This window comes from Leopardus geoffroyi, chromosome B2 (assembly GCF_018350155.1).
Source record: "Leopardus geoffroyi isolate Oge1 chromosome B2, O.geoffroyi_Oge1_pat1.0, whole genome shotgun sequence".
Taxonomy (NCBI): domain Eukaryota; kingdom Metazoa; phylum Chordata; class Mammalia; order Carnivora; family Felidae; genus Leopardus; species Leopardus geoffroyi.
In genome coordinates, this window is record NC_059332.1 from 107,820,124 (window position 1) to 107,827,335 (window position 7,212).

Below are 7,212 nucleotides of genomic sequence, written 5' to 3' on the forward strand. Positions count from 1 at the left end.
CGAGTGAGATGCGGAAGACTGCAGGAATTGGGTGGGGGGGGGGGCAACCCTGCTAAATTAAAAATAGTCTAGCATGGTAACATATTTAAAGTGTGGCACACGGTGGGGCTCCTGGGTGGCTCAGTCGGTTAAGCATCTGACTTTGGCTCGGGTCATGATCTCATGGTTGGTGGGTCCGAGCCCCACATCAAACTCAGTGCTGATAGCTCAGAGCCTGGAGCCTGCCTAGGATTCTGTGTCTTCCTCTCTCTCTCCCCCTCCCCCACTTGCACTCGGTCTCTCTCTCTCAAAAACAAATAAACATAAAAAAATGTTTTCTTACATGAAAAAATAAAGTGTGGCACATGGAATTAAGAAATTATGAAGGGTTATCAATTTCTAAAAATATCAAGGACTAGCATATGGGAATAAATAGCTGAGGTAAAGTAGAGAGTAAGAGGATTTTGGACACAACAACCACATTTATCATGAACACAAATTAACCTTACTAAGGCCTATCACTTTGTTCCACTTCTCAACTGATTTTTCACAAAAAATTACTGGTATGCAGACAAGTGACTCAAGCACACCTACCTCACAAATACTCAAATTCATGCCTCTGCAAAATTAGATGCCTTCAGGATCTCCCCCAAAAGTTCTATATCCAGCGATGAACAGCCATGTGGTGTTGAGTGTCATGGGTACCATATTCCTCTTGCTTGAAATACCCCTAATATTCCTTCAAAAATCACATTCAAACCACTTATCCCATGAAGTTTTACTGGAAAAAAATTCCTGTACTATTCCTTCTGTTACTGTTCTTAGCACACTACAATTTACTTCTGAATGGTTTGCTTGCCAAATAGTTGTAAAGAATATTGGGTTTAAGAAAAAGCCTCAAATTAATACAGCTTTTATTGCATCTTTAACATATCACAAATAAGTCTGAAAAATCATCTGGACAACTCAGATCTTATTCATCAGCATTTTGGACTGTTCCTTTTTTTAGAAACAGAGACACCATCCCAAAATTTTCTGATATCCTTGCTTGTAATTTTTGTGGCTTGCTATGTCAAAGCAGCTGAGTTTGATACAAGTTTGATGTCATTTCCTTCAAGAATTAACTCATCTTTCTGGGCCTCAGATACTGAATAAGCAACACCTGGCCTCATCCGAACCCTGCTGATATATTTTTCATCCCAGGAAAGCTCGAATTTCAACGAGAACCATTCTCCTGAATTACAACGTTGATGGGGAAGTGAGCATACACAGACTTCATCTTGTAGTGAAGCCCAGTTTAACACCCTTGATCATGTTCTGTGCATGACTACGGATAGTGCAAACAGTAGCCAGTTCTTTCCTATTTCCCCACCATTTGTCAACTTGGAGCCTCTTCTTTTTCTTTCTAAGGAGACTGAGTTCTACATTGATGTAGTTGACATCCCTTAGCAGGTTTCCTCTGGGGCCTTCACAATAACAGTGTGTCCCTTCAGCACGATGTCAACATTTTCTGGAATATCAACAGTCTGATTGCTGAGAATGTTCTTCATTCTTGCAGTAGACGGGGCAGAGGGCCCATTTTATATTCTTAATATCGAAAACCACATATATCTCTATCAAAAAATTAATTGCGGGGCGCCTGGGTGGCTTAGTTGGTTAAATGCCCAACCCTCGATTTCAGCTCAAGTCATGATCTCATTGTTCATGAGTTTGAGCCCCTCATCAGGCTCTGTGCTGACATTGCAGAGCCTGCTTGGGATTCTCTCTCTCCCTCTCTCTCTGCCCCTTCCCTACTCATGCTTGTGCTCTGTCTCTCTCAAAAATAAATAAGTTAAAAAAATTAATTTCAATATTCTTAAAAGTAGGTAGCCATTAGGGGCGCCTGGGTGATTCAGTCAGTTAAGCATCTGACTCTTGATTTCGGCTCAGGTCCTGATCTCACAGTAGTGAGACTGAGCCCCGAGTCAGGCTCCACCTTGGTTGTGGTGCCTTCTTAAGATTCTCTGTCTCTGTCTTTCTCTTTCACCCCCCACTCTTCCAGTGCCCCTCCCCTGCTCATATTCTCTCTACCTCTCCTTCTTAAAAAAAAAAAAAAAAGTAGCCATTATAAGGAATTCAGTTTTCTCAAGTAAATTTCTTTTATTCCATAGGTGTTTATAGGGTAGAATAAATTACTGAAAGAAGAAAGTTAGGAAAGGTAAATTTGTGAAACTTCAATTAACTAATAGGCTATATATAATGTTCCATTAAGTACATTTTATTAAGTGTATGTAGCATCATCATTTCCCTCTCCTTGCAAAAGTATTTTGAATTCACATACCTGGCTAGTGGGAAAGTAAAATGGTGCAGTTGCTTTGGAAAGTAGTCTGGCAGTTTTTTTAAAAGGGCAAATATAGAGTTACCAAATGAACCAGCAATTCTAGCACTAAAGTCTATACCCAAGAGAAATGAAAGTATCTGTGTACATAAAAGTCTGTCCATAACTGTTCATAACAGCACTATTCATAATACACAGCAACATTACATTATTTATAATAGCCAAAGGTATAAACAATATAAATGTCCATGAATTGATAGAATACAGTGTATCTATCTATACAATGAAATATGATTTAGCAATAAAAAGGAATGAAGTACTGACATATACTACAACATGGATGAAACCTGAAAACTTTATGCTAAGTTAAAGATTGCATTCACAAAAGACCACATATGGTATGGTTGCGTTTACAGAAATGTCTAGAACATGTAAATCTATAGGGACAGAAAGTAAATTGGTGATTGTCTTGAACTGGGGTCCTGGAGGAATGGAAGGTCACCACTAAAGGGTATTAGATTTCTTTTGGGGAGTAATAAAAAGGTTCTAAAGTCAATTGTCATGACAGTTGCTTGACTCTGAATATGTTAAAAAATATTGAATTGGGGCGCCTGGGTGGTTCAGTTGGTTAAGCGTCCAAGTCTTGATTTCGGCTCAGGTGATGATCTTACAGTAGTGAGATCAAACCCCAAGGAGAGCTGTATGCTGGCCATGGAGGCTGTTTAGGATCCTCTCACCCTCTCCCTCTGCCCCTCCCCAGCTCATGCTCCCTCTCTCTCTGTGTCTCAAAAAATTTTGGATTGTACACTCTAAATGGGTGATTTTTGTGATATATGAATTATATGTGAATAAAGCTATTACAAAAAGAATGTATTCCTTTCAGAACTAGCTTATAAAAAAAATATTTCTCAAGAACCATGAAATACCTTAAGCAAAAAATAAAAATAAAAATAGCAAGATGAAGTGACATGGTACTAAATAGTATTATTAAATATTTAAGTTTGAAAAGTAGTAAGTAGAGAATATAATGTCAAGAAACATTTTCAAGTCCACAGAGGAAAATACTACAATTTCTCAGCTTGAGAAATACATATTTTTATTGAGTAGTCAAACCAAGGGAATGTTTTTGAGTTATGAATCACTTGTATACACTCTTTCCTATTAAGTAAAACACAGACAAGTAATATCATTCATATTTTGACATATGGAAAATTACTATTAAGTTAAATGTACCTCACAGCACTGTAGTGACCAAAACGTTTCTGGGAGAAGTTAACTTGCTCCAAGTAGACAGCTTAAACTAGGCAGAATGATGCAGGGGCAGAGGATTTGGATTAAGAATCAGAAGACCTATTTTTAAAACTAGCTCTGATTTCTGTGGATTATTTAAACACTTAGCCTCAATTTCTTCTGTAAAATCATGGCGACTCCTAATTGAAAGAGTTGTTGTGAGGATCAAATTATATATCATATGCATATAAGAGAATACTCTACCACTGTAAGGTATAACAACTATTAATAATCAATAATATTAATTATGTCATATTATTTAAATGTTAGTTATGATTAATCCAATATTACGTTATATTACATTAATTAAATTCAATACAAGATTAAGTACAGTCATTAAAATAAGTATTAATATAGTATTATTTATTAATATTAGTTTATTATTATTAAGCACTTGGGGAACCTGGTATCAGAATTCCAGTACAGTAATCACCGGGAAGACCAAAGAGATAGAATTTGTATCTGTCTATTCTATCTATCCACCTACCTATCATCTCCAATATCTTTAACTGAAAAAGTTGAAATATTTTGAAGAATTGACTATTCTATTTTGTAAAGAAATTATGGGTATTTAAGAGGACATATTATCAAGTTTATAGCAGAATCCACGTATGACTCTTCTATGTTCACTTAATCCTACCAAAATAAAAACCATTATGCTCCACGCCTTCAAGAAATAATAAAAAGCAGGACATAGTAAGAAATTTTCTGTTTTTCCGCTTTCTTACAGTATTCATACTCCCATTAAACTTACATTTTTCCCTCTTAAATTGATTTTTGCTTTTTGTATTTTTATAATTTTACATTCTTAGCACAAATATAATACATGCTACAGAAAATATAGAAGATATGGACCAACAAAAAAGAAAGAAAACTGAAAATTCTTCCAATAACAGTGTGTTTGTACCTATCTCATACAGCAGCATAGTTGTGCTCTCTTTCATATGTTCAAATAAACATTTTTTTCTGGTTTTCCTCCCTTCTCTGTCTTGCCTTTAAAAACTTTATTTGTAGTGTAGTGAGTAATATCTCTCTTTCCTACTTGACCTTGAAGGCAGATGTGTAATGCTTTTGTTAAACCTCTAAATTTTCTCATTTAAAAACATGGAAACAAATGAAAAATGGAAGAGGTTTTATCATTGATTTTCTCTTTCTAATCACTATCATTTTCTGTTTATGTGGACCACCTGTTTCTCTACTTTCTTTTGATACCAAATCATTAAAATGTAATAATTTTATTTTAGTACAGAGACATGTTTTTGTAAAAATTTGAAAAAAAAAAAGAAAAAATATTAAGGAAAATAAGAAATCATTCTTCCTTCCTCATAGACAGTCAAATTTAATATATTCTGTATCTTTCCTCATCATTAAAAAAACACACATAAAGGCACAAATTTTTAAACACCTAGATGTAGGGGCGCCTGGGTGGCTTGGTCGGTTAAGCGGCTTAGGTCATAATCTTGCAGTGCTGAGTTCCAGCCCCTCGTTGGGCTCTGTGCTGACAGCTCAGAGCCTGGAGCCTGCTTCGGATTCTGTCTCCCTCGCTCTCTGCCCCTCCCCCCCTTGCGTTCTGTCTCTGTCTCTGTCTCTCTCAAAAATAAATAACCATAAAAAATGTAAACACGTAAATGTGAAACAGGTGCAATTTCTTTTTCAAGCTACAGAAATCTGGCATGTAGAGAGAATTATCTGCACTAATCGAAGAAGACTTTTCTTAGCTGAGGTCTGTTCTGCCATGCCGCTTCTGCTTTTTTTTTTTTTTTTTTTTTTTTTTTTTTAGTAGATTCAAATGATCCAAACCCTGTTTGGTTGACTAAAAGATGCAGCTACTTTTAAGTTTTGGTTATGATTTGCTTTCCTCTTTGTTTGAAAGTTTTTAGTTCAATTCAAAATAGGTTGTGGTTATTTGGCTGTTGTTGTTTTGTTTTGCTTTGCTTTACCCCTCACAGGCTATATCCAGTTAAAAGAAACTGGCTCATTGGTTCTTCCCACCTCTCAAAATAGACTTTGCCGTTGTTCATTTCTCCCTTCAGTGTTACTGAGCTTTCTAGAAAATAAAGATTTAATTCTGGGCACTGCTCTACAACAGCTTTTCAAGACATTTTCATGACCAATCTTTAAGTAAAAACAGAGTCCTTAGTCATTTCATAAGTGCCTCACTGTTTGAACATTACCTGTAACAAAACAAGGGACTTGGAAACTTGAAATGCAAATGTAAAATTGCAACAGTTTTCAGATCTAGTTCAGGAGAAACTGAAAAGAGAAACAATATGTTGAAATTTACAAAGTAAATGGAACTCATGATGATGAGGATGATGATGGTGATGGTGATGATTGAGGTTTATTTATTTATTTAGAGGAGGAGAGAGGCAGAGAGAGAGTGAGACAGAGAAGAATCCCAAGCCGACTCCACATGGTCAGCACAGATCCCCATTCAGGGTTCGAACCTCAACCGTGAGATTGTGACCAGAGCCAAAACCAAGAGTCAGAGGTTTAACTGACTGAGCCAACCAGGCACCCCCAGAACTCATATTATTTTCTATTTATTCTCATTTCCTTCATTTGGTACATGAAGAAGCGATGATGTAAAACTGTTTTTGAAAAAAATGTGTGTGTGTGTGTGTGTGTGTCTGTGCATCTTAAAGATGTTTAGGTCAAAACTTCATTTCTAGCTCCTAAACTTACTACAACATTCTTCTTTAAGAAGAGAATTTTTTTCATCTGCCCTTTTCCCCACGACCTGCTTAGATTCTGCGGTTCATAATTTCAATAAATATCCTACCAATATTCTAAACCTTTTGTCCTTCTGTCTTTTTGTAACATTTCTCTGGCAAAAACCTCAATCCCCGGGGAACACAAACATCTACTTTTTCAGTGCCTGTGCCCCAGCTGCCAGTCCTTGGTAGAAAAACTCCAGTACGACAGACTGGTTGCACCAGGATCCATATCCAACTTCAAGTGGGCCTCACAACTGCCCTTCGAGCCTCTCTGGTCTGTCTGGTCAATTTACTTTCCCACCCTACACAACACTTTCAGACCTTCTCCATCTTCTTCTACTTTCGTTAGCCCGGTAACTCCCAATCCTTTTGCCCGCTACCCCAGTCCCTAGGGGACATTTGACAGTGTCTGAAGACAGTTCTGATTGTCACAGCTGAAAGGGCAGGGCTGGGGTAGTGCCGCTCAACATCCTATAATGCACAGGAAAAACCCACATAATACGGAATTGTCTGGTCCCAAATGTCAGTAATACTGAGGTTGAAAAACTCGACTCTAGCACCTTTGTGTTCAGCAGATGCTATTCTTCATTTACAGAGAAAACAGCAGACAACTGTTAAGATCTCCCTCAGCTTGTCTATTTCAAACACAAAATATACACTTGTGCACAGGGTCTCATGTCATTACAACAGAGGGACTCTCTCCTCCTGCCGGAGACTAACCCACCACCTGTGTTTTGGACTTTAAAGCCTCTCACTTTCTCCATAACATTATACTACTTATTATTTGTTTTCTCTGGTGTATTTTGATCTTGCCTTCTATATTCTTCCTTTTGATTTTAAACGCGATAAAGTTTCTTCAACTAAAGAGACCAAACTAACAAAAAACACAAAAAAAGAAAGAAAAAACAA

General features: G+C 37.0%; 1 pseudogene; it reads right to left on the minus strand.

Annotated features, from left to right (window-relative positions):
• Positions 1–952: 952 nt before the first annotated feature.
• Positions 953–1,654, minus strand: LOC123609803 (annotated as a pseudogene).
• Positions 1,655–7,212: the final 5,558 nt, after the last annotated feature.